Genomic DNA, 26,054 nt, shown 5'->3' on the forward strand with positions numbered 1-26,054 from the left:
GGATCTCCCCAGGCTTGGGACTAAGCCCAGGATGCTCCCGGGCAAACTGGGACGATAGGTCGGGGTTGAAGCTAGTGTGGAGGCAGGAGGGAAGAACCTGGCCAGTTGGGGTTTGGTAGGGCGGGGTGATCCAAGGCCAGGGGAATAGGTGGGCTCAGGGTCACGGTTACTGCAGTAATTAGCCATGGGTTTCAGGCCAGTCAGGGCAGATGGTAGAGGGAACCACTGCTTTCAGAGGTTCAGAAATTGAGGGAGTGATGGGCATTAGTAGGCAGGGGAGGAGGGCGGAGGTGCACATCCTGGAGTTGGTACTGGTTTGGGAAAAATTGAAACAATGATCAGGAGCCGTGTGGCCCTGTGGAGCCAGGTGTGACTTGAGGGAGGGGCCACAGGTGGGCAGCCAGACCTACACTTGGGTAAATACACCTGTGCTGTAACCTGGCTGTACCACGAGGGACGTGGAGAAACCCTCTTCCCCAGCAGGGAAGGCTGAGACATGCTCACAGAGGTCTGGAGGGAAGCCCAGGAGGGAAGCATCCAGTCAGGTCCAGTTCTGGAGCCCCTGCCCTCCATCACGCCCCTCATTCTAGCCACGGAAGTGAATATCTGGTCCAGGAGCCCAGCTGTCATACAGGACCAGCCAGGCCCATCTTTGGAGCAGGGCTTGGTTTTGAGAGTCTTCCCCTGCTTTGTCTCTGTTCTCAGGCATATTTTGGGGATGCAGAGAACAGAACTCCTGGCTGCTGCAGCTCAAGACTAATGACTTGTGGGGTTTAGTGGCCCCGAAGTCAGAGAGACGTGTGTTTGAGCCCCAGTCCTGGCATGTGGACTCCACGGGTTGTTGATTAGGATGCTTAACCTCTCCAAGCCTCAGTGGCCTCATCTGCACAAGGGGGATGACAACAGCCCTCACCTTATAAACCTGGGAGGATTCGGCGGACTGCTCCGCGTGAGTGTCAAGTGTAGTTACTGCTAGCTGTGACCACTGCAGCTGTGTGTCCTTTCCAGTGGTTCTGTTGGCTGGTCCTTCTCATCTGTGTCAGCCTCAGATCAATAGGGTAGTCTTGGCTCCTATTGGCTCCTTGGCTCCTTATCACCACTGCTAGAGTTAAGAGTGAGGCAGCTGAGGGGCCTGCTTTTCCTCTGAAGCGCTGGCCAAGTTCCGTGGGAAAAGGAACACTGTCTATGCTGTTCTGGTTGGTACTGTGTGGTGGCAACCAAGCGTTAAGTCTCAGAGATAAGGATTCCATTGCAAAACATTCCTGTCCTTCCCCTGTACTCTCTGCCCCTGCCCCTCTTTTTTCCTTACTACCTCTTTCTTACTACCTTCTAATATGTTTTGGGGCTTCCCTTGTGGCTCAGGTGGTAAAGAATCTGCCTGCAATGCACAAGACCCAGGTTCGATCCCTAGGTGGGGAAGATCCCCTGGAGAAGGGAATGGCAACCCACTCCAGTATTCCTGGAGAATCCCATGGCCACAGGAGCCTGGTGAGCTACAGTCCATGGGATCGCAAAGAGTCGGACACGACTGAGTGAGTAACACAACGCTTCTGATATGTTTACTTATTTGTGTTGTTTATTTTCCAGCCCCCCTAGAATGTGAGCTCCATGAGGACAGGGATTTCTGTGTTTTGTTCACTGCTCAATCCCCAGTATCTGAAGTAGTGCCTGGTATACAATTAGCATTAAATAAGTATCTATTGAATGAATGACTAAGCCCCAGATAACCTGCAAGCTTTTTTCTTGCTGTTTTTTTGTCAGCTGCCTGGCCCCTACATCCCTGTTTCAGAATCTTGCACTATTTATAAAGCCTGATCTAGCCAGTTAAGATATTGTGTAGTGCAAACAACTTGCTATAGGATCAGAAGGGAGGGAATAAATGATTCTATCCAGGATGGGAATAGGACATGCTTCACTGAACAGATGACATTGAACTGGGCTTTGAAGGATGAATAGGAGTTTTCTCCGTGGGGAAGAGGAGAAAGGAGATTCCAGGCAGAGCCAATAACATGAACAGAGGCACGAGTTCTATGAAAGTACATGGAACATTCAGGGAATGATGAGGAGTACCCACATGTAAGGAATGTGAGGTGTGCTGGTAGATTGAAGGAAATGAAGTGGAAGTCTTGGGATGACATCTTACTGATATAAGCAAACATGCCTAAGAAGAGAGAATGGTAGTTGAGAGCCCAAACTCGGGGGCCAGGCTGCTTGGATTCCGATCTCAGCTGTACCACTTCCAGCTGTGGGCTTCGGTTTGCTGTAAAGAGGAGATAATGAGAGTATTCACCTCAGGGCTGGAGCGAGGATTAAACGAGTAAAATATACGAAGCACTTAGTACCTGAGCATAGTAAGTGACATGAACATTAACTATTATTATTATAGCAGGAACCCAATGAATGCTGAATGCTTTGGGTACACATATCCATGCTCACTGCCACACGTAATGAGCAGTCGTCAAGTTATGAAACTGATGCTATAACCGACCTCCAATCAGCGGGCATCATTTTTATTTCTCGGCGGCAGGCATGAATGCACTTGAATGCGGTATTAGCAAGCTTGACTGGCTGCTCCTGACCAAGGGCTGCCTTTATACCTTCTTGGGCCAAGGCTAGGGATCAATCTGAGATGATGACAAACAAAGGTAACCACAGAGTCATTCTTAGGGGAGCTGCGGACGATTATCAATGTGATTCTAGAAGCATCGTGCCGAGAAATTGCCTGGAGAGTCGGAGAGGTGCCAGAAGTCTGAAGACAGGCAGATGTTTTCACAAAGAAGAAAAAGGTAGATTAAAGAATATTATGAAGCAATAAGTGTTAGGCCATTTTCCTCCAATATTTTGGAAGAGCATGTGGAGCAGATGGTTTTTGAGCTCTGGGAAAACAGAGGTGTTCACTGGGGCTGGCAGTGCTCATGAAGAGCAAGCCAAGTCAACCTCATCTTTTCTTTTTTTTGTTGTTCCAAAAACTTAACTGTGTCTAAGTATCTTAGACACGGTGTCTTAACTTCACAGAGCTTTGAGCCAAGTCTTGACTGTGTTTTAGGAATACGATTCTTGTTGTTCAGTCATTAAGTCACGTCTGACTCTTTGTGACCCCCATGGACTGCAGCGCACCAGGCTCCTCTGTCCTTCATTATCTCCCAGAGTTTGCTCAGATTCATGTCCATTGAGTTGGTGATGCTGTCTAGCCATCTCATCCTCTGTCACCCCCTTATCTTCCTGCCTTCAGTCTTTCCCCGCATCAGTGTCTTTTCCAGTGAGTCAGCTCTTCGCGTTAGGTGGCCAAAGTATTGGCATTTCAGCTTTAGCATCAGTCCTTCCAATGAATATTCAGGGTTGGTTTCCTTTAGGATCGACTGGTTTGATCACCTTACTGTTTAAGGGACTCTCAAGAGTCTTCTCCAGCGCTATAGTTTGAAAGCATCATTTCTTCGGCAAATTAGATGAAATGCTGTTATAGTCCTGATGTACAGACAGGTAGATTCATAGCGGGTTAAATAATTGAATCCAGAGTGTTGATTAAGAATTAAGGTGGACCCAGAGAAAACTCACCTTTGTCTGGGCTTTCATTCAGTTCCCCACGTGTTTTCATGATGAAGAGTAACTGAGCCCTTCCTGTAGTGCCAAGGGTGTCATCCTTGGGCCTGTCCTGGGTGGCATGTCTCTGGATGTCCTGGATGAAGAGAGAGAAGGCAGATTATCAGGCAGGGAGAAGAGCCACTCCACTAGGTGACATAATTGCTATGTGGGATGACGGATGGGCAGAACAGTGGGCCAAAGCCAAGCCCATGGAATTAACTACTCGAAGTCTCACATCCAGATTTTTAAAAAAATCAATTACATGAACACAGAATGAGGAGACCCGAGTTGTCCTTGTGAGGGGCAAAGGACTTGGAGATGGGGCTGACACGAGCTCCTTGTAGCCCCAGTGCAATCTGAGGAAAGGACCATGTGTTCAGGCAAAGGGAATGTGCCCAAACCCCGCCCCCTAAGTAGATCATGCTCGAGCCAGGTAGGGGGGCCACCCTGTGCTCATTACTGAGTGCCTCACTCCGAGATAGGTTGATTAAAACCGCAGTACCTTTGGGAGCCAGCTGGTGAGATGGCCAGTGGACTGCAGGAAGGTGGACGAGAAGATTCAGGGTGAATGCTTCAGACCCTGGAAGGTCTGCAGCATGGTTCGAGGAGAAAGATCCTTACTTAACTGCGTCACTGTCCCATATTCTTTGCCCCATCCCCAGTCAGAGGGGACACCTCCTTTTCCTTTCCGCAGTTTCAGCATCCCCTCCTTACGTGGCCAGCAGTTTCTTTAGAAACAAGAGACTGTGAGGCAGGAGGACATTTGGGTTGTGATCAGGCAGGGGACTCCTAGGTGGGGATGTCCAGATGCTTCATGAGTTCCGGCCACACAGCAAGCCTCTAAATAAACTCTCACCATCCTGACTAGCACTGCTGCCTTGCTCTTTATTGGACACGGAGAGAAGGCAGCTGAGTGTGTACAAATGTGGTGACTGAGATCTCAGCGGAGCAGCTGCTGTACTGCCTGGGGGAGTCCTACCTGGAAACTCACAGTGAAGGAAGCAAATGCAAATGCCTTCTGCCAAAGCCCAAGGCAGAATTAATCACTGCTTCTTCTCTGGTCTCCAAGTCCGTGGTACCTGCTTCCATCAGCGCGCTGCTGCTCGGACTGCACCCTGGATGGGCATTCGTACCCCCAACTGCACCCTGGGTGGGCGTTGGTACCCCCTCCCCCAGCACACTCTGCCTGCGTTCCTTTATAGCCTCAGTCCTGGCCCTTTGCCACACACAAAGTAGCTGCTCAATAATGAATGAGTGAATGTGCAGTAGAATAAATATGTGCTCTTCTGCGTATGGGCTGGAACGCATACTCACTTGTTCTTTACCAAAAACAAACCTTTGAGTGAGTTTTCCTTGTTAAGGGGAAGGACCCAGGGTGGAGGGCAGGGGTCTGTATCTATGCATCATCCAGTGAGGAGAACCACAGAGGGAGCTCATGATTTATGGCCAAGGCCAACATTTAAATAGAAACCTGGTCTTAATTATTTAGCCTTAATAAACAAAAGTGTGTTTTGCGGTCATAGCCACAGACTTTCATATATCACATAGCTCTAAGGAGAGCAGAAGGATTCTTTTTTTAAATTAAAAAAAAATTATTCATTTTTCAGTGTGCTGGGTCTTTGTTGCTGCTAGTGGACTTTCTCTAGTTGTGTTGATGGGGGCTTCTCCTGTTGTGGAGCACGGATTCTAGGGCATGTAGGCTCAGTAGCTGTGGCATGCCAGCTTAGTTGCCCGGCAGGCATGTGGGATCTTCCCAGACCAGAGATCAAACCTGTGTCCCCTGGACTGGCAGGACTCTCAACCCCTGGACCACCAGGGAAGTCCCAAGGATTTCTTTAGAGCTAGGAAGAAGCCTGGGTATCGACCCCACTCACGGTCTCAGAAGCTTCAACACATCCCTCCAGACACGTGCCTGTCCCTAAGCACCTTTGCTTCTCCAGACAGGTTTGGTACCAGGCCAGTGGGGAGGGGTGTGTTTCTTGAGATTTGTTTCCTCTTGAGAAGAAAGGGTAGGGCACAGGAGTTACTTACAGGTGGGTGCTTATTCTGAGAAGTAGAAAACGTCCAGGTGACACCCCCTACCTCCAACACCACCTGACTCTGGTCCACCAGATTCCCTTCTGTCTGATTCCCTTCCCATGAAGTCTACGTTATAAAGGCCCACTCTCTCAGGACCGGCCCATCCAACCACTCCAGATCCTTGGGACTTAACATTCCAAGCAGATTTCCCTTTTCTTTCTCCCTAAGTTGGCATCAATTTTCACATTAGTAATGAGATTGTGTGTATTGCAATAGCCAGCACTGTTGGCTTCCTTGCCACTTAGAGCTGTCTAAGCCGACTGCCTCAGGTCTGTTCTCTTCAAGTGCAGAGGTGGGCCAGGTGCTGGAGTACGCTGTTTATCTGAGACTTTTAAACTGGCAAGCCCTCCTGCTCAACCACCCAGATCACTCCAGAGGAGAAGGAAGTCAGAAGGAAAAAGAGATTGCGTTTCTCCAGTTGTGAGTCAAGGCAATCCCAGGAAGTCTGCAGGACAATTCTGATGATACCAGCCAGAGCTTGGGGCTCTGAGTGCATCCCAGGATGGGCTAGGGTCCTCCCAACGGAGGCATCAGAGAGAAGGCCAGCGTCCTCAGCGGTCCATGAGTCAGATGAGGTTTCTTCTGTCCTTACTCCCCAGACTGGGGAATTCTGTTCAAGGGCAGGCAAGCAGCACTGGGATCATCCAGACCAGAGCCACGTCCAGAGCAGGTGAGAGGCGCTCCGCCAGGCTTCTCCGTGGAGGTAGACTCCCTAAGGTCAGAGGTAGTGCCGGGGACACTCTGCTTAGGGGATAGCACCCTGAGGAAGCTGTCCCTGTGGAAGGAGAGTCCAGCCCCTTTACCAGTGCTAGGGTGGCTTCCAGGGGCCCATGGGATAGTCCCGGGCCTGTGTTCTGGCTATCTTTCTTTTTTGGTTTGTTTCCTCCCACCTCTTTTTCTTTTATTTATTTATTTAGTTTTAGGCTGTGATGCTAATTTTGGCTAAGATCCTAACATCAGGATCTCAGTTTCCCAACTAGGGGTGGAACCCATACCTCCTGCATCAGGAGCCTGGAGTCTTAACCAGACCAACAGGGAAGTCCCTGTTCCCGCTATCTTAAAGAGGTACCAGGTGAGAGGCGTGGCATATCACAGGGTGGAACCTTTGGATGAGTGGGGAGCATCTTAAATTCTCAGTGATAGTCATCCCTTGTGTCTATCTCCACTGAATAATAGGTCACCAAAGGAAGCATTTTTGCAAACACGATCTCATGCTTTTCACAATAGCACAGTGGGAAGGAGTGCTATCTGCCCCTCTTTGCAGGTGGACTCCAAGTCCAGTGCTCTGTCTGGGATACACAGCTGTCCCTCGTGGCTCTCAACTGTGAGGGAAGCTGGCCAGGGATTGAATTGGAAGTACTTTGGCTTCAACAGATCTTATTTGATCTGGAGCTTAAGTCAAGCTGCCATCGGTGAAGTTATTATCATTACCACATATTTAAAGTGGTTAAATATTTAAAGCCATGTCAGCTTTTCTCTGCTGAACAGGGTCACCAGACACATCAACCAGATGCCTCCACTGGGAGCCCGACACTGGGTCTCTGCACCAGGAGGGTGAGTGGGTTCCCTGACGGGAAAGGAGGCAGCCAGGTAAAGAGGAGCCTGCAGCTCCAACCTGCTTGGCTTCTGAACTCCTTCTCAAGGTTGCCTGCCAAAGCAGTTTTTAAATAATCAAGTTACTGTGGGGCTGTGACTCTGACTCTCACTGGTGGGGAAGCTGGCAGCAGAAAGGGGTGGGATGGATGGGCAAGGAATGGAGTGTTTCCTGGGCGGGGAGTACCTTTGGGAATGATGGTAACCCCGGGCTCGTTGGAGGCTCTTCCTGACCTCTGGGCACAGATCACTGAAGGTCTTGCCCACCTATTCAGGTGGCTGGGAAAGAGCAGGGTGGCTTTAATGCTAGTTAAATGTGTCAGGATGCTTCTAGGGCAGAATAACCCACACCTTGGAGTGCAGGGGCTGAGCGCCTATTACCAGGTTTCTTCTTGAGGGTGCTCACCCAGGGTTCAATACCTGGATGTCCTAAATGTGCAGGGGTCATGGGTAGAGTTCAGAGCTAGGAAGACTCTGGAGTTGGATGCAAGTTTGTGACACTATGCCTTTAATTTTAATTTTTTTGGCCATATCTTGCGGCACTCGGTGGGATGCAGCGCTTCCCAGGTGGCGCTAGTGGTAAAGAACCCATCTGCCAATGCAGGAGACTTAAGACATGGGTTCAATCCCTGGGTCTGGAAGATCCCCTGGAGGAAGGCATGGCAACCCACTCTGGTATTCTTGCCTGGAGAATCTCATGGACAGAGGAGCCTGATGGGTTACGGTCCACAGGGCTGCAGAGAGTAGGACACGACTGAAGTGATTTAGCACGCATGCATGCGGCATCAGGATTTTAATTCCCTGTCCAGGGATTGAACCCATGCCCTCTGCAGTGGAGGCGCAGAGTCTGAAGCACTGGACCACCGGGAAGTCCCAAGTGAATCTGTCCCTTTGAGGTACAAGGTTGATAGTGTCCATAAGATTCTCAAAGAGGGCTGTGGTCTCAGAAATACAAAGCACCACTTGTTGGTGTGCCGGGAGACCCTTGCCAGCGTGTTACATCACCTCCCCCCAAACCTGGGGACCAGGCACCGGATCCAGGTGCAGCCTCTCTGGACATGCTGTGGTAGCTCACGGTTCAGGGCCTTTGCCGAGGCTGTTCTGTCTGTCTTTGCCTCCTTGCCCATCTGCCAACCTCCTATTCATCCTTCAACAGCCAGTTCAAGCTTTTGCTGATCCCCTCCCCGTGGACAGAGCCAGTCGTCCCCTCTTTTGTGTACATGCATGCTCAGTCTGTCATTCACGTCCAGCTCTTTGTGACCTCATGGACTGCAGCCCACCAGGCTTCTCTGTCCATGGGGTTTTCCATGAAGGATACTAGAATGGGTTGCCGTTTCCTTCTCCAGGGAATCTTGCCAACCCAGGGATCGAATGTGCATGTCTTGCATCTCCTGCATTGGCAGGCGGATTCTTTGTCACTGTGGCCTCTGTTTTGAGCCAGCATCAAGCTTTAAACAGGTTTACTGGAGCACCTACCACTCAGTGTTTTCAAACCATTTATTCCTGTGTTTATTTCACCAGGACAAGGTATTTCTCCTAAAAAGAAAAAAAAAACCCACAAACTTATTTTATTTATTATTTGTTTATTTGTCAGCTCCAGGTCTCAGTTGCGGCATGCTGGATCTTTAGTTGAGGTGTGTGGGATCTAGTTCCCTGACCAGGGATGGAACCTGGGTCCCTGGAATTGGGAGTGTGGAGTCTTAGCCTCTGGACCAGGGAAGTCCCAAGACTAAGTATTTCCTGAGTGCAGGTGAGCTCGTCTTCATTTCTGAATGGACCTTTTGAGTAAACCTTTAATAAAATGTGTTAAATTGATTTGGTGAGGCCCTTTCAACCCAAATGGCCACAACTGGGTAGGTATCAAGAAAAATGCCCTTTAAATGTGAAGATTGGAACAGTTGCAGCACAGCTGTTACGAGGAAGCTGTGTCCCTCTTTGCTGATATTTCCTTGGGTTTGGAACAGGCTGAGTTTGATGTATGAGGGAAAACAAGGAAGGAGGTCATCCTGTGGGTCACCAGAGCTCTGGTCCTAAAGGAGGAGAGGGGTCAGGGCTGGACATGGAGACTTAGGATGTCATAGAGGAACCATGTGTGGCCCATTTCACAGATGGACTAAGGAGAGGACACCATGCAGCACTCGGGAGAGGGGACCTGCGATGGTGAGCACCCAGGCTCCCTCCCAGTGCCAGGCGGGGTGCCCGCATGCCTCACTGGAGCTGCACAACAGCCCTCTGCCGGAGGGTCCTGTTTCTCTAGTGTGTAGATGGGGAAACTGGACCAGGGAGGTTGCCCTCTTAGCCCAAGGCCACATGGCATGTCTGCGGCGGGGTCAGAACTCACAGCTGCAGGAGTCCAGCTGCGAGTCTGGGCACCGCTGGAGAATGCACCTCTGAGCCAGAGAGGCGTGAACGAACCAGAGAGGCTCTGAGCCTGGCTGGAAGCTGGGGTGGGGCCCAGCGTCCCCTGCTTCACCTCCGGGTAGAATTCTTCAGCCAGGGTCATGAGGAGACATTGGGAGTCATTTTGAAAAAGGGGCCGAGAGCACGTCTGTGCGTTACGTAGTCACACCAGAAATGGAGCTTTGCTCACTCCAAATCACCTTATCTCTAGTCTTTAGAATGTTCTTTTGGCTGAAACTATATTGAATTAATTTAATTGAAGTTTTTTTTCCTGAGATAATTTTTTTCTTATTATAAAATGATATATGTTCTTTGAAGAGAGTTTAAAATACAGTGAGGCAAATGTAAGAGAGTGGGAATCGCCCATAATTCTACTATGTATAATAACATTAATAATCATAACTGATGTGCTGAATGCTGTGTATTAAGGACTATACTAAGGGCTTTGAGGTACTGTTATCATTAACCCTTTTTTTAGAGTGTGAGGAAAACAGACTCAGAGAGGTTAAGTAACTTGGCAAAGGTCACACAGCCAGGAATTGATGAGATTTTAATATGCACAGAGTGACTCCAGGGCCCGGGCTCTTAAATTCCTCTTTCTTGTGTGAAATAGCAACAGCAATGAATTGGAAAGGGAGGCGTTGAAGCTGTTTACTGGATTTTGCCTACTTGGGACTGGAGCAATTGTGATTATAGTGGTCAGATGGGGACCACCAGTTTCAGGAATCTTTTGATAGCAACATCTCGTGGTTCTTTAACTCAGGCTTTATGAAGACAGGGAAGGCGTTACTGAAAGCCAGAGGCGTGCTCCATCCTGAGCTTTCCACTCGGTTGAGGCTATGCGCACACGGGAGCAGCAGGGACAGTCTCCCTCCATCAAGGGTGGAGGCTCTGGGTGAGCCCCCCTGGGCTCTGCTTCGTGGTCTGCTGCCCACTTCATGGCCTGGGTGCCCTCCCTTTCTCTCCTCAGTGCCCCTGTAGCCAGTGGCTAAGAGTCTTCTGTCCTCGTGGGTTGGTCCAGGTGTTGACCCCGCGGCATGGCAGACCTGTCCTGTGCTTCTAACAGGGTCCCTTGGGGTGTCATCCTCCCAGGGGAGCCAGTGTGTGGAGGAGAAGGGAGGTGTCTGCGGGCGGTACCCCTCTCTGAAAACCACGCCTTGTGGCATCCACACGACCGTTCTGGTTCAGCTGCTTCATCCCCTGTGGACGTGGGTGTGCTCATGCATTTCTCAGGACTGCAGCTGGTCCGAAGAAATGATCAGAGCTATTTTCAAGGAGGGCGAAGGAGTAGGGAGAGGGTGAGCCATGTGAGAACAGACCAAGTGGTCTGGAGCGGTTCTTTCTGGGATGGCAGAGGACTTCCTGGGGGTTGTGTCTGCTTCCCGCCAGGCTGTGGGTGTGTAGCTTCTGCACCTGCTGGTCTAATAATCATTAACCCCAAGTGCCTGACCCAGTGTGTCGCTCCCCTTTCTGAGTCACAGGCACCAACTCTCCCAGAGTCCTCTCCCCACTCTGGGGTTATTATGAATATGGATGGGATTGGGGCAGTGCTTCAGGCTTCCATGAACTGGGTATGAAAGAGAAATAGCAGAAGATGATTCAGAATCTTGCTAGAGGAACCAAATATGACCTCAACCCTTAATACCACTAGGTTCTGGGCCTGAACACAGCTTTGGAACGAGGGAGGCTTGGCATTGCCTGACCAACCATCTAGCTTAAGCCTCTTCTTGCATGCAGAGCCCTGCGTCCCTCCCCTGGGCTCTGTGCCATTCCCTCAGAGCTCCTGCTTGGCTCGCCCCGTCCCTTTTGCATGGCCATCCCATCTACTTGAAGTACCTGTCCCTTTCGCACCCCCTCCCGCCCCCATCCTCAGGAGCCAGCTCAGTGTCCATCTCCCCCATGAAGCCTCTTCTGGAAGCCTTTACTAGAAAGGGTCCCCTCTTCTTGCCCCCAGGACACCGCAGGCTTGCGTCCACCGTGGCCTTTAGCGGCTGTGCTCGTTTGTCTTGACATCTCTCTTTGCACTTAGACTGTGAGCTCCGGAGGTCAGTGACCTTGCCTCAGGCGTGTCTGACTCCTAGCAGCAGTGACCTCAGCAGGTGGCCGGATGGCTGGAGGGACAGAGAGGGACGAATACTGTGGCGACGTGAGGGCGGGGCACAGGCAGCATCACTGGAGGTGGTCAGACGCCTAAACAGGCACGCAGTCTCACACACACTTTCAAGGCAGTGATCACATAGGTGGAGGAGACGGTTGCAGTTGGTGAGACCAAGTGGGGAAGCATTAGCCCCATTTCCAGCCACTCAGGCATGGGTTTTGTCCCAGCATAAACATATGGTTTTTCCATCAAAGTATCTTGCATGGGAAATCAGAAAATCTTTCTTAGGGAGAGACCAAAAATTACAAGAGCTCATCATTATTATTTTTTAATTAAAAGACAGCAACTGCCTGATATTCGGTAAATTCAGGCCCCTCCCATGGGTCCACTAATGTGCTGAAATCTGGGTTTAATGTGCTGAATTTATTTTTTATAAGAATCTGTTGCTGAATCTGCTTGACGAAGAGAGCCTGGTTAGAGCTTTAAGAAACTTCTCATTAGCGGGATAAATGTGCTGGGTGCTTGGGGAATCTGCAGCCTACTGCTGCTGGGCGCCTGCCGGGGCAAGTGGGGCTGCTTGGCCTATGCTGGGGTAAATCCAGAGGGTCCCCGTGGGCGGGCACACATGGGGGCCAGACCCTGGGAAGTGCACGCACAGGTGTCCTGATCAAAGCCGTTGCGTGAGTCATCTCCTGTTACCTGGTGCTGGAAGCATGATGCTGGCTCAGGCTGCCAGACTGCCAGGCCCTGCCTGGCACCCAGGAGTTCTCCCTGTTGTGTGAGAATACGCCTCGTGTCGTGTTGTTTAAATGCTGGTTTGTAGAAGGCAGGTGTGTAGAAGGGGACCTAGTATATGGATGCCCAGGTAACCCTAGTTCTGATGGGGGTGGGGATGAGCAGAGATATGTGGGGGACACTGGAGGTGAGAACTGCACAAGGTGGAGCCATGTGGTGTAAAAACAAGGGGACTCCAGGCAGAGACAGTGAAGGTGGGCGGCATGGAAAAGGGAGGGTGGTTGGAGACAGCATGTCTCACTTGGGTGGATGGCAGGCTGACAGGAGAGGAGATGGGAGCAAGCTGGTTCCTTGATCGCCTTACTAGGGGATTCAGACTTTCTCTTCTCAGCTGCTGGGTTCTAGGAGAGAGAACAGTGTGATCCCGTTGGCGTTCTGGGACGAGCTGATGGCAGTGTGGAGGATGCACAGCTGTGGGTTAGAGGGAGTCTTGCTACCTGGGTGCGGCCCTGGAGCAGAGGCCCGTCCCTGGGCGTCTGTCCCCCAGCCCCAGGGCCCTCTGAGTCGCAGCACCAAGCTTTTTCCTTTGAGGCCAGGCCTTCTGAGCGGAAGCACAACTCCAAACCAGTATTCTAGGCCACAGAACCTGGGGCCACACGATGCTGGTCGGAAAAGCAAGGGTGAGTGCTTGGCCTAGGCAGCTGTTGGACCCTGCCGGGGGGAGGGGGGACGTTCTGAAGGATGCTCTCTTTCTTGGCTGCTTCTTATCAGAAGACACATGCCCCCTATCCACCCATGAGATATTGTTAGATGGCAGCAGTGAACAGACACAAAGTTGAACCAAGAAAGAGGGAGCTTCATGGGAGCTGCAGCAGCCCATGTTTTAAAGCTCTCTTTCTGGGACTTCCATGGTGGTCCAGTGGTTAAGACTCTGCTTCCAATGCAGGGCTCACAGGTTCGATCCTTGTTCCGGGGACTAGGATCCCACATGCTGTGTGGTGCAGCCAAAAAATAAAAATTAAAAAAGAAAATCATCTTTAAAAAATGAAAAAGGTCTTTTTTCCTTTAAAAATGACCTGCGGTTAGACAGAGGATGGGAGAGGCACAGTGAACACCACCCTAAGCCTGGAAAGGTTGCACACGCTGTCGATTCAGTCGTGTCGGACTCTTTGTGACCCCATGGACTGCAGCCCTCCAGGGCCCTCTGTTCATGGGATTCTCCAGGCAAGAATACTGGAGTGGGTTGCCATGTCCTCCTCCAAGGGATCTTCATGACCCAGGGATAGAACCCACATCTCTTATGTCTCCAGAATTGCCAGTCGGATTCTTTACCACTAGCGCCACCTGGGAAAGGTTATTTGCCACAAGATGCTGCTGGGCTCAGAGCAGAAGCCTGGGACTGGAATGTGCAGAGGCTGAGGAGGGTGGCTGTGGGCAGCCGGTGGAGCTGGGGTGCAGAGGAGGATCTGGGACAAGCAGCTGCCATGAAATGAGGGAAGACCAGGGAAACCTGTACGAGAACAGATGCCCAGGGTCAGAGAATGCCAGTCAGATTCAGGGCCGTTCCTGGCCTTCAGGGCCCTTCATGGTAGAAAAGGCTCCCTTGGATATTGAGGTGCGAAAATATGAGGTCTTCAGACATTTTGCTATCAATAATTTAGTCTTTATCATTTAAGCCAGTTTGAGTTGGGTTTTCTGTCACTTGCAATGGATTCGGTTCCAAGTGCAATGAAAAGCTATTAAAGGATTTTGAGCTGAGGAGCACATGATCTCATTTACATGTTGAAAAGATGCCTCTGGCTGCCGGTGGAGAATGGACTCTTGAGTGGCATGAGTGGAAGCAGGGGACTCCTCGAGAGGCTGTTGTAGCTGTTCAGGTGGGCGGAGGAGAGGCTTAAACTCGGGTGGTCATGGCAGAGTGGGCAGATGATGCCAGCAGAGTCCTGGGGTAGCTGGTGCAGGATCAACAAGACTGCTGTGGGTGGACTGGAAGGACCGGAGTGACTGGAGGAAGATGGAGCTGTTAGTGATGCTGGTGAGGAACGGGGCTGGAGGAGTGTTGGGTTGGTGGGCGGGACGGGTTGGAACTTCTCTTTTCAGCAGATTCTGTTGAAGAAGCTAATCAGACAACTAAGCAGCCCTAACAAGTCAACAGTTGGATATCAGTCTCTTGCCCAAGCCAAGGGTCAGGGTTAATTTGGGTGTCATCAGTGGTTAAGGAAAAAGTCATGTAGGGGGGAAATACAGAGATGGAGAAAAGAGGGCTGAGGGCAGAGCCCTGAAGTTTGCCAATCTTAGAGCCTGGTAGAGATGGATAAGCCAGTGATGGAGAGAGAAAGTGGCCAGACGGAGAGGAGCCCAGGCAGTGTGGAGCCACGGCACCCAGGAAGGAGAGGTCAGCTATATCCAGGAGTGATGGGGGTGTCACAGCGAAGAAGAACACAGAAGCATCTGCAGGATTTGGCAACATGGCAGTCATCGGTGACCTCGATAAGCCAGACTGGGGTGACTGAAGAGTGAACAGGAAGAGAGGGGTAGGGGTGTGATCACTGAAGTTTCTTTGAGGTGAGCTGGGACCAGGAGCAGGTGATGGAGCTGTGGTTGGAGGGGGATGTGGGTTCAAGGAGGGCATTTTATTTTTAAAGGCAGGAGATGGCGGAGTGTGTGAATAGTGATGGAAATGATCTAGTGTAGGGGGGATAAATTGATAATACAGGAGAGAGGGGGAATCTCTTCCTGAATGAAAGGGAGGGCTTGAAATCAACTGATTTGGCCTCTCCTGGAGCAGAAGTGGAGGGATGACAGAGAATTTGAGAACAGGAGGTAAGGCTGCCAACTTGGTGGTGAGAAATTAAGGGGTTTCCTCTTTCCTTGTTTTCTTAGTGGGTTACAGGGTGAGGCAAGGGGCTGAGAGTCCCAGGGGCTGTTGAGGAAGGAGGGAGGGCAGAAGACAGGAGTCTGAGAGCAGGGGGTAGGGCGACCTTACCTGGGATCTGTAGGAGGAGTACAGGGTGATGCTGAGTGCCTGTCTGAAGCTTGTGGTTATAAAATTAAAGTGCGAGCAGTCAGCCTGGCTCTTTGGTCGCCTCCCGAAACGTTCGGTGCCTGAGGTGCAGACGTGGAGAAGACGGAGAGTTGGATTCTGGCGGACTGGGGACTCAGCCCAGGGAATGGAAGGAGGGTGGAAGGGGAAAAGAGTCTGAGGTCATTTGCAAGGGAGAGATTATACGGAGCCATAATTATGCATGTCCAAGAACTTCTGAGATAGAAAAGATGTTGGAGATAAACATTTAGGATCATCAGCTAATGGGCAGCAGGTGAAGGGTTTAGACGAGATTGCCCAGAAGAGGGTGTGATGTGAGAGAGAAGAGGACCAGTGATCAGATCAGACCGGGGGAGTCAGCATTCCAGAGGGGAGTCGGGGAGCCTTGGGGGTGACTGAAAGGGAGACATGCAGGAGAGGTGGTGCCTGGAAACCAAAGGAGGGAAGAGCAGGAGTGACCAACCCTCCCGGGAGGCTGGAATTGTTACTTTAGATGTCACTGGTTACGTGGGGTGAAGATGGAAGGGGAGGGAGTGGAGGCAGTAAGTGGGGTCAGAGGGATGAACAGCATTAGAAGCGCGGCAACTTGACCCAGATCTAGAGAAACGAGAAGTGGGTTAATTTTCCAAGAGGCAACAGAGAAAGGAAGTTAGGACCTGAACTTGGGGGTTCTGTTCGGAACCAGAAAACAGCACTTGGCTCCCGCAGGGGCTGGAGCTGTGAGAGAGAGGACCCTTTGTGCCCGGAGAAGGAAGGAGGTGTGAAAAGGGGTCAGGGACCAGATGTAGGGGGCATGTCATGAGGACTGTGTTCTGTGGAATCTGAACAAGCAAGTGAGTGTAGATTGCTTGCCCACATGTCTCTTGTACCCGGATATTTCTCTCTTCATATTGGAGCAGACCATGTTTTCCCAAAGCTGGCAGAGTTGGGGGTGGAGTGGGAGGGATAGGGCTGAGGAAGGTCCAGGCCACAGTGTCCAGGCCAGGCTTTCACACAGAGAAACCAGCTTGGAGGGGGCACAGACGTGACAGGGCTGGGTGCATGCAGACACTGACACTGGGAAGAATGTTAGGGGTCAAACACACACACACACACACACACACACACACAGTCCCTGGAATAGCCTTGAACTATAGGCATCTGTAGGCACCATGAACAAAAGGAAAGTGAATGAATATCTAACATTAAAAAACCTAGGGTCAGGCCCCAGTGGGACTGCAGAAGGCTCTGTAGATTGTGTGAGGTTTGGAGCCCAGGATATCTTGGCAGAAACAATTTATGCACTAAAAGAGCCCTGGCTCATCAGAGGGGCAGTTCCTTCATTATTCTTGCCATAAAGGCCTTTGCAGTCTCACAGCATGTCCTGCCGTCTCTTTCAGTGTTGGGGTTGCGGTCGGGTGTCAGGGCTGGACCACAGCATCTCCCCCTGTGGCCCCTGCAAGAAATCCTGTCTCCACTTTGGTTTTGTTTTCCTCCCAGGTTCGCTTCTCCACTCCCCAAACTGCTGAGTGGCATGAAGTCACAGGGAGGCCTGGCTTCCTCCTCCTTTCCAGTCTCCTGCGAGTGAGCTCAGATGGCCCCGAGCCCCTTTCGCCCTCCTTTCAGATGAGGAATATCTGCTGGGTTTGAGGGTGCGGCAGGAAGACTGCATCCACATTGCTACCCAGTGTCGCAGAAGGAAGGGGGGTGTCCACGGAGGTCCGCTGGACGGAGTGCTTGCTTCAGCTGCCTGGGGGGCCCGAGATGGTTCTCTGCAGCCCATGTGTCCTTCAGCGCACACACACTTGGGTCAAAGTGCAGGTAGCCAATGACCATGCGCTATCTCCTGGTCTTTCCCATGACTCCACGTGTCACTCCTGCAAATGGAGACATTTCCAGCCTCAGTCTGAGTTTCTGGTGGTTTTTGCTGGCGGGGATTCTGAATGCAGAGCCCGTCGTGCAGCTTCCTGCTTATTCATTAGGTCTGGGCGCTCTCATTACTGGGTGGTGAACCAGAAGCCACAGCGAGGTGCCGGGCCAGATGAGGGTGGAAAGGCTTCTCTCTGGAGCTGACACAGCAGTCATGGGTCTGGCTTGTGTTTCTCCAATTCTGATTTGCATCGAGGTTGCTAAGAAAGCTTTCCACCCAGGTCTGCTTACGTCCCCGTACGCCCAGCCAACGCTCCCAGACCTTCTTCTCTGCCATCAGTGGAATTCAGGTTGGGGCTGAGGTTGCTCTGAGAGGTACACAGCAGTCATCCTTCTCACTCACAGTCCACCTGACTTTCCCTTCTGGGTAGCTTTTTATTTGACAAATAGAATTGAGCAGCACCCAGCGTCTAGGTGGTGGGGTGGGCAGGGCACAGGGGATGCAGAGAGAAGATCTGCCCTTTATTCCTGGCTCTTTGTACCTCTCAGGAAAGCTGTGAGTGGCATCAAGTCTACAAGTCCCTTTTACCTCTGTCCCCAGAGGCTCAGTCATCATGAGAGGCCTGGGGCCTTCTTCCCACATTTGTCACTATCAAACCAATCCTAAAAGAAATCAACCCTGAATGTTCATTAGAAGGATTGATGCTGAAGCTGAAGCTCCAATACTTTGGCCACCTGATTCGAAGAGCTGACTCGTTGGAAAAGACCCTGATGCTGGGAAAGATTGAAGCCAGGAGGAGAAGGGGATGACAGAGGACCAGATGGTTGGATGGCATCACTGACTCAATAGACACAATTTGAGCAAACTCTGGGAGACAGGGAAGGACAGGGGAGACTGGCGTGCTGCAGTCCATGGAGTCGCAGAGAGTCGAACATGACTTAGTGACTGAACAGCAGCAACTGGCCCCACCCACCGAGAATCACAGTCGCGCAGCCGGGCTGGGCTCGTTAATCTCGGAGGCAACAGAAATTGCTTTGCCTTGAATTTGACGGTTTAGGCAATGACAACATTTATACAGGCAGTTCCCACTTACGTACAGGTCATATTTCTGGCAGTTTATTTATAAATTGGCTGTTGGCTACTTGAAAACAGTTTTTCTCATAGAAATACATTTTCAGGTGATGGTTAAGTTTCCCTGCCAGCACACAAAGGGCTATTTAACTTGGATTAAAGTAAATTATCAGCTAGTTGAAAGGGGTGGGTCTAGGTCAAGATTTAAATTGAAGGGGAGATTGCTGGGGAGGCAGGGTCAGCCTGGGAGAATGAAAGGTCATTCCATTTGGTGTACATAACAGTACAGCCGGTCTGAGCCATACATTCATTGATGGTTCTTTATCTTGCAATCCATATTCATCAACAATCCTGTTTGTTCTACCCGAAAAACAGACCCCAAATCTAATCACCTTTCAACTTCTGCTAGCCACCATCGCCCTAGATGGAACTACCATTCTCTCTTCAGCTCCCTGTTCCTGTGTACCCCGCCCCCTCCCCACAGCCTGTCCTTCACAGGCTGGCAGAGTAAACATTTAAAATGGGAGTCAGATCAGGCTGGTTCACAAGGTGAAGACAGAGGGCATCCAGGAGGCAGCACCTCCCTCTCCTCCGCCCCTCACCCCCATCGATTCCACTTACCTCCTGCCAACTCCACAAAGAGGTAGGGATCCAGTGCCTGCTTTTTTTTGGGAGCTTCCTGGTTTCCTTTCGGTTCACTCACTCTTTAAAAGTCACTAGGTTTCTGCATATATCCTCAGTATCTGGGGCTTAAACCCCTGTGCTTTGTTTTAGGAGGAAAACCCACCCCCTCACCTACTGTGTACATACACGGGAGGACACTTTAAAAAAAACTGTGCTCCATAGGTTCATAATTACAGTAATTCATCTCCTCTGTGCTCCTCCATTAATGGTGACCGGCAGTCTCGTTCCCAGCCCTGTGTGAATTTCTCTCCACTCTGCACTGGCCGCTGATTCCTGCTCATTCATCACTCTCCATCCCCTCTGGTGGCACAGGGACCCTGTCCTGGGGACCTCGCCTCCCAGTGGACCTCCTCTTCCTGGTGTGAGCTGACTCCATCATTGGAGCCGGCCTGGTACAGACAGCAGCCTGCTCTCAGGAGGGCCCGACCTCCAACTACTGCTGTGCCAAGGTGGCCTGTCTGAGGTGTAAATCAACCCCGACTGCAAGGCCATCGGCCGTGTTCTTGGAGCTGCCTGCTGACAGCATTCAGGAGTCCGGGCTGACTCTTTCTCTCCTGGCTGTAGCAGTGTGGGCCATGTGTTATGACCACAGAGGATTCAGGGACTGGGAGGAGCCCTCCGAAGTTATTTTGCCTCCCTGGCCTCTGCCCTCGGCTAACACCTTCTGACCATCACCGTGGGACAAAGAACCCTCTTCCCATGGAGACTTGGTTCAGCACGGCGCCCCTCCCAGCTGCCTGCCCTCTGCTCACGCGGGCTCGGTTGCGTTGGTGGAAGAAAACAGTACCTCCTGCTGATGAAGTCACCTGCCTCTGGCGCTGCACTCCCACCATCACCAGCTTCTTCTCTTGACCACTAGTTTACAGTTTCCCAGCCTCTCTGCTGTCTGGGCGACAGGAGCACCCAGCCAAGACAATCTGAATTAATTTTGCAAGTAAAATTTAATCAGACGACCCATCAAGCGCCCCACTAAATCAAGACATATTACATCTTGTGTGAGCCCTGAGCCCATTCATCATGTAAGGCAGCCCCTGAAATGCCAGCCAGGGTTAGGGCAAAAAGGAAGAGCGTTCTTGTCTGAAGTCAGAAGCAGTCTTCCCTGTCCCCGGCTTAGCTCTTTTGCGGGTGATAGCATCAAGAAGGTGGTATTGGTATTGGTGGCATCAGAGTTAGGGTCAAATGCTCTCTCTGAGCCTCAGTTTTCTTATATGTAAAATGGGAATGATGGCCCTCTTAGAGGGCTGTTACAAGGTTAAATGAGGGAGACCTCATTTAAGTGTGAAGTGTCTGTATTATACTAAATGTTCTATAAATGGTAGTTCCTCCCTGCCTCTGCCCCTGTCCCCCATAAGAAGTAAGTTAAAAACCTCATGGAAAAAAAATAAATAAATAAAAACCTCATGGATATTTTTGGTTCAGCTATGCCAATGTAGTGGCATTTACACACAACATAAATAATAGAAAATTAGCAGGCAAGTACATTATATACAAGGAACAGTTGAATGAATTCAGCTGACTGAGGGAGATGGATTCAGGGGACATTTTAGGTTCACATAGAAAGAAAATGGGCAGAAGTTTTCACCATTCGGATGTGGTGTGGGTTTCAAAGTTTGGTCTCTCTTTGTGTTGTACTTTCTGTCTTGTTCTGACTCACAAACTGTGAGCGTCTGGTTTTACAGAGCTTTCTGAGATCCTTAGTAAAGCCTAACCATGGTGGTGGTGATGGAGCCTCATCTTTTTGCTTCGTTTACTTTTTCTGTTACCTTTCTAGGCTGCAACAGACTACAGCCATTTAGGACCAGGCATAGGGAGATAGGGGGCTTTTCGGGGGGTGCAGTGGTAAAGAATCCACATAACAATGCAGGAGACTTGGGTTTGATCCCTGGGTCGGGAAGATCTCCTGGAGGAGGAAATGGCAACCCACTCCAGTATTCTTGTCTGGAGAATTGCATGGACAGAGGAGTCTGGCGGGCTAAGTCCATGGGTTGCAAAGGATCAGACACGACTGAGCACGCATGCTTAAGAAGATAGAGAAACCTCGCACATTATCTGCTGACAACTTTGATTAGGATTCCTTCTAGAGAAGTCTGGGAGTGGCGACCCTCAGGGGACAGCAAAGGTCCCCTTGGGTTAGGTGGTGGTAGTTCTGCTCTCAGCGTGGCCTCCAGGGAGCTGGGGAATGAGGTCTCGGGCTCCTCAGGACTGGCTTTGGGGGAGAGGGGCTCCCTAGCTTCCCCTACTTTCTCAGCCATGTGTGAAGGAGGTCCCAGCAGCCATGGGACTCTCATCTCTGATTGAATGCTTACCTGAGCCCTGAGCAGAGAGGGCCAGACAGAATCTTCATCTTTGTTTTTTAATTAAACTTTGTATTTTGTATTGGAGTATAGCCGATTAACAATGTTGTGATAGTTTCAGGGGGACAGCAATACATATACATGTATGCATTCTCACCCCAAATTCCCCTCCCCTCCAGGCAGAGTCTTGTTGACCAACAGGAGCTCCCAGTCCTGACTGACTGTGGTACTTACAGAACCAGTGACAGAACGTAACTTACTTCTTTAAGGACCAAAACTTAAAAAAATATTTTGGCCGCTTTAATGAAATCTTTCCATCCAAATGGACATAAGAAAAGTAGGACTAATATGCATGCTTTCTTTTTTTTTTTAAGGTTTCATTCTGAGCTTCTAAAAAAAAATATTTATTTTTAATTAAAGGATAATTGCTTTACAGTATTGTGTTGGTTTCTATCAAACATCAACATGAATCAGCCATAGGCATGCTCTCTTAACCAGTGTACTCAGAATACAGTTGTATTACTTTTTCATTTCTCAGGGTTGTGATCATAAATGTTAGCTACTACCCGGGTGCTATGGGCTTCCCAGGCGGCTCAGTGGTAAAGAATCCTCCAGCCAATGCAGAAGATATGGATTCTATCCCTGGGTGGGGAAGATACCCTGGAGGAGGAAATAGCAACCCACTCCAGTGTTCTTGCCTGGGAAATCCCATGGACAAAGCAGCCCGGCAGGCTGCAGTCCAGGGGGTTGCAAAGAGTCAGACACGACTTAGCGACTAACAGCAACAGCCCTGGCTGATAATGAACCAGTGCTCCAGAGCCTGGTGGGATAGTTTTTTTTCCTCCACAGCAGACCTGCTTGGGTTCCCGTGACTTTTCTCTTTTCTCCTGCTTCATCGGCTGCCTCTTACTCTTGCCCACTTGTCTGCCTCCCTTTTCCTCTTCCCTCTTCTGCACTTAGTATGAATAAACTCTCTGAGCATTAGCTTAGAGTGGGGCCAGGAGGGGTCTCTCTTGTTTGCTCTGAGTCCTTTTTGTTTCCTCCTTTATCTCAGTAGAGTTGAGGCCCCTAGCTTGGTGGTATTATGGTTCTGCCTGTGTGGAAGTTGCATTGTTTGCACATGTGCCCAGCTTTCTTGATAGATTTTTAGATCGTGGTCCACAAGGGACCGGACTACATTTGTTTTCCCCACAGCAGTGCTCCATGGATAGCAGGGTCCCTTCACAAATGTACACACTGACTTTATCAATGAATCTATTGGATTGGCCAAAAAGTTCGTGAAGGTTTTCCATAATATGTTATTAAAAAACCCAAACAAATATTTTGGCCAATCCAGTACTTAATGAGATAGGGAATTAAATGGAACAGTTAGTTCCATTGGAAATAGAAGTAGTTACACCACTAGAAAGAAAGAGAGCATTTCCCTCATGTATACAAAAGAAGCAGTCCGATAGTGGCTAGGAGCTAGTGAAATGGGGCTGTAGCTGGGTGATCTTGATTACTCTATGCCTTACTTTCCCCACCTGAAAGATAGGATAATTATACTGGCTGCGTCATAGGGTTGTAAAGATAAATGGGGTCCTGGCTGTTAAAATTGCTTAGTGCCGGACTTGCCTGGTGGTCGAGTGGCTGAGACTGCCAATGCAGGGTGGCCCCGGGTTTGATCCCAGGTTAGGGAACTGGATGCCACATGCTGCAACTAAGACCTGGCACAGCCAAATAAATATATAAATAAAAATAAATATTAAAAAAATAAAATTACTTAGCTCAATACCTGGCACGTAATAAAGCATTTGCTGATGTTAGTAATGATAATAAAAAAGCTTTATGTGTGATTTGGTGTATCTGGTGGGGATGGTGTGTGCTTCCTAGGGGTCTGTCTAGGGGCCCTTCCTTTCTGCCCTGGATTGCACCCTCCTTTCCCCGCTTCCATGCCTCTGGGAAGATCTTTATTTGGCCTCGGTGTGAGAAGGATGTTAATGCAGAAATGTTAGGTCTGGAGATTTCCACAGCCTTTGAATAATAGACATTTGGAAAATTAAATATTTCTGTCAAGTGTGCCATAAATCTTGGCTGTTTAGGAAGGTGAGAAATTAAAATTGCAAACCATCCAGGGAGGGAGCAAGCCGGTCCAGCTCCCTGGTGTGTGGTCTCAGGGTGAGGGTGGGTGGAGCAGGGGCTCCCAGAGGCAGCAGCTTTGGACCAGGACAGGGAGCAGACGCTGGGCTGAGGGCGGTCAGGAGAGGACTGGTTACTGCAGGTCGTCAACCCGGCGCACTTTGAAGTTCAGAAGGTTTTGATGGAGGCTTCCCCCTCTGCGTTCTAGATCTGCACCTACCGGGCTTCAAGCATTTCTCTCTCTTCTTTCCCTCTTGTTTTGGCTTTCCTGCCTATCCACCCACACACCTGCTGGGCACCCTCCCTCCCTCCTCCTGCTTCAGAGGAAGCATCAGTCCCAGTAATTCCTGGCACTGCTGGAGAGCCATTTGGGGAGCTGGGGAGCCTGTTCTGGGCTTCCTCTGCCCCAGCAATGGCAAACCATGAGAGGGTCTCACGAATAGAAATGGTATCCCAGACTACACAGAGCAGGCAGTAGATAAGCTGCCAGGCTCCTCTGTCCATGGATTTCTTTAGGTAAGAATATTGGAGTGGGTTGCCATTCCTTTCTCTGGGGGATCTTCCCGACCCAGGGATTGAACCCAGGCCCCCTGCATTGCAGGCATCTGAGCCACCAGGGAAGCCCATATGTATCTCTAGGGCTCAGGAAACATCAGAGGAGGAGATTTGGGTGAAGTCTATATAGACTATGAACAGCTCCCTGTCTCCTCCCTCAAGCCCCAAGATGACCCAAAGATAGGCACCCACCTTCAGCCCTGTCTGTGTGTCTCTCTCCTGCCTTCTTACCCACTCATGTATCCAGATTGGACTCTTGGATGACTACACTGTATATTGTGTTGGGAAAAAGACTCACTCGGATTTTTCCATCACGTCGTACAGGAAGGCATGAACAAATTTTTGGGCCAACCCATTAAATGTGATGAGGGCATGTCAACTGGTCACCAGTTCTTTGTGACCCTCTTGAAAAGGGCTACAAAGAAACCAAAGCCTATCTAAGGAAGTTTGGCCAGGTGTTGAGGAGACTCAGAACCATGTCATGTCCTTCCTTTAAGGCATTTGTTTCATTCGGCCATTGTGAGTAGGTGGCTAGAATGTTCCAGAAGCACTGGTTGCTGAGGAGAAACAAGTAATAAAGAGACAAGTCCATCTTCTCTGTGTCAAACATCGTGCTAAATTCCGTAAACACAATAATTCATTTAACACGAAGAACCTTAAGATGTTACTATTATTCATTTAAGTAAGAGAACTGTGATTCAGAGAAATTAAGCAACCTTCACAGATGGAAGAGCTGAGAATCAAACCCTCATCTGACTTTCAGTCATTTTGAATCACTTGCTAATAAGGCCTTGCTGGAAAGTTGAGGGAGCCAAGCCTTGCCCCTGAGGAGCTCGGGGTCTAGTCGGAGAGCAGGTGAATACATTTGAGTGGGGAGCTCAGTGTTGGATGGATGACAAAGAACCAGGGAGGGCTTCCTGGAGGAGGTGATGCAAAAGCTGAATCTAGCAGGATGTAGAAGAGCCAGTTGGGAAAAAATGGGAGGTAGGCTATCATGAGGTTGGGGAAGCGTTTCAACACATGCACGGAAGTGAGGACTTATATTTAGGTCATAGCAAGCAGTGGGAGCCAAGGTACAAGGGGAGAAGCCAGGGAGTTGGCAGGGATCCGATTGTGAAGAGCCTTGTATGTCAGACTAAAGGTAGCAGGAGGCCACTGCGGGGATTTCTACAAAAGGGGACAGGTTGAGATCCACTTAGCAGCTGGACAGGAGGCAGAAAAACCATGAGGCCACTGTGGACATTAGTGTGAAATGTGTGTGTCTTAAACTAAGGTCTGGAAGTACACAAATCTGAAGGACCTAGAAAGGAGAATTGATAGGACTCTGTGCTGGTTCGTCATTTGTGGAGAAGGGAGGAGCCAGGTCTGGGGGAACAGAATGGGTAGCCAAGTCCCCAGATTTGCGTGGCCTGCTTGGTGGCAGCGGGGATCCTCACCGTGGACCCAGGCCTGTTCATGTGGATGAAGTAGATGTATTATGATCACTGGGCTAGGGGATGCTTGTGACTATTGAGATGTCAGTCATGCAGGCAGGGACCCAGCTGGCCCTGCTCCCAGGAACTGGGCTAGGGAAGTGTGCCTCCCCACCCCATCCTCCCCCAGGCACAACCTCTTCTTTGTCAGTTACAAAGGAAGTCAACTCTGTGTGTATTGGACATATGGATGGTGTCTATTATTGTCTTCTTTTCCCGTGTGGCCTAAGGATTGCTTGGCCAGTAAGCTTTGCTTTTGGCCCTGCTTTCTCCTAGGATACTAGCACATGGCTGTTTGGAAGGCAGCTGCCCTGAAACCTGCAGCCTAGCTTTGGGATGGCAGCTGTGAGATCATGGGGTGGAGGGGAGGTTGTGTTTCCAGGTGCCAGCTTCTCTGGGCTCTAGGGAACAACTTCTGGGTCCTGGGTGAACTCTGTGCCCAAGGTTGTTTAGTTGCTAAGTCGTGTCCGACTCTTGGGAC

At 50.2% G+C, this 26,054-nt stretch overlaps 1 protein-coding gene across 1 annotated transcript in view; it reads left to right on the top strand.

Moving 5' to 3' along the window:
- GRIK4 (glutamate ionotropic receptor kainate type subunit 4) overlaps positions 1 to 26,054 on the top strand; it is a 493,259-nt gene that overhangs the window by 23,623 nt on the left and 443,582 nt on the right. The gene's annotated exons all lie outside the window — the stretch shown is intronic.

This window comes from Bos taurus, chromosome 15 (assembly GCF_002263795.3).
Source record: "Bos taurus isolate L1 Dominette 01449 registration number 42190680 breed Hereford chromosome 15, ARS-UCD2.0, whole genome shotgun sequence".
NCBI lineage: Eukaryota > Metazoa > Chordata > Mammalia > Artiodactyla > Bovidae > Bos > Bos taurus.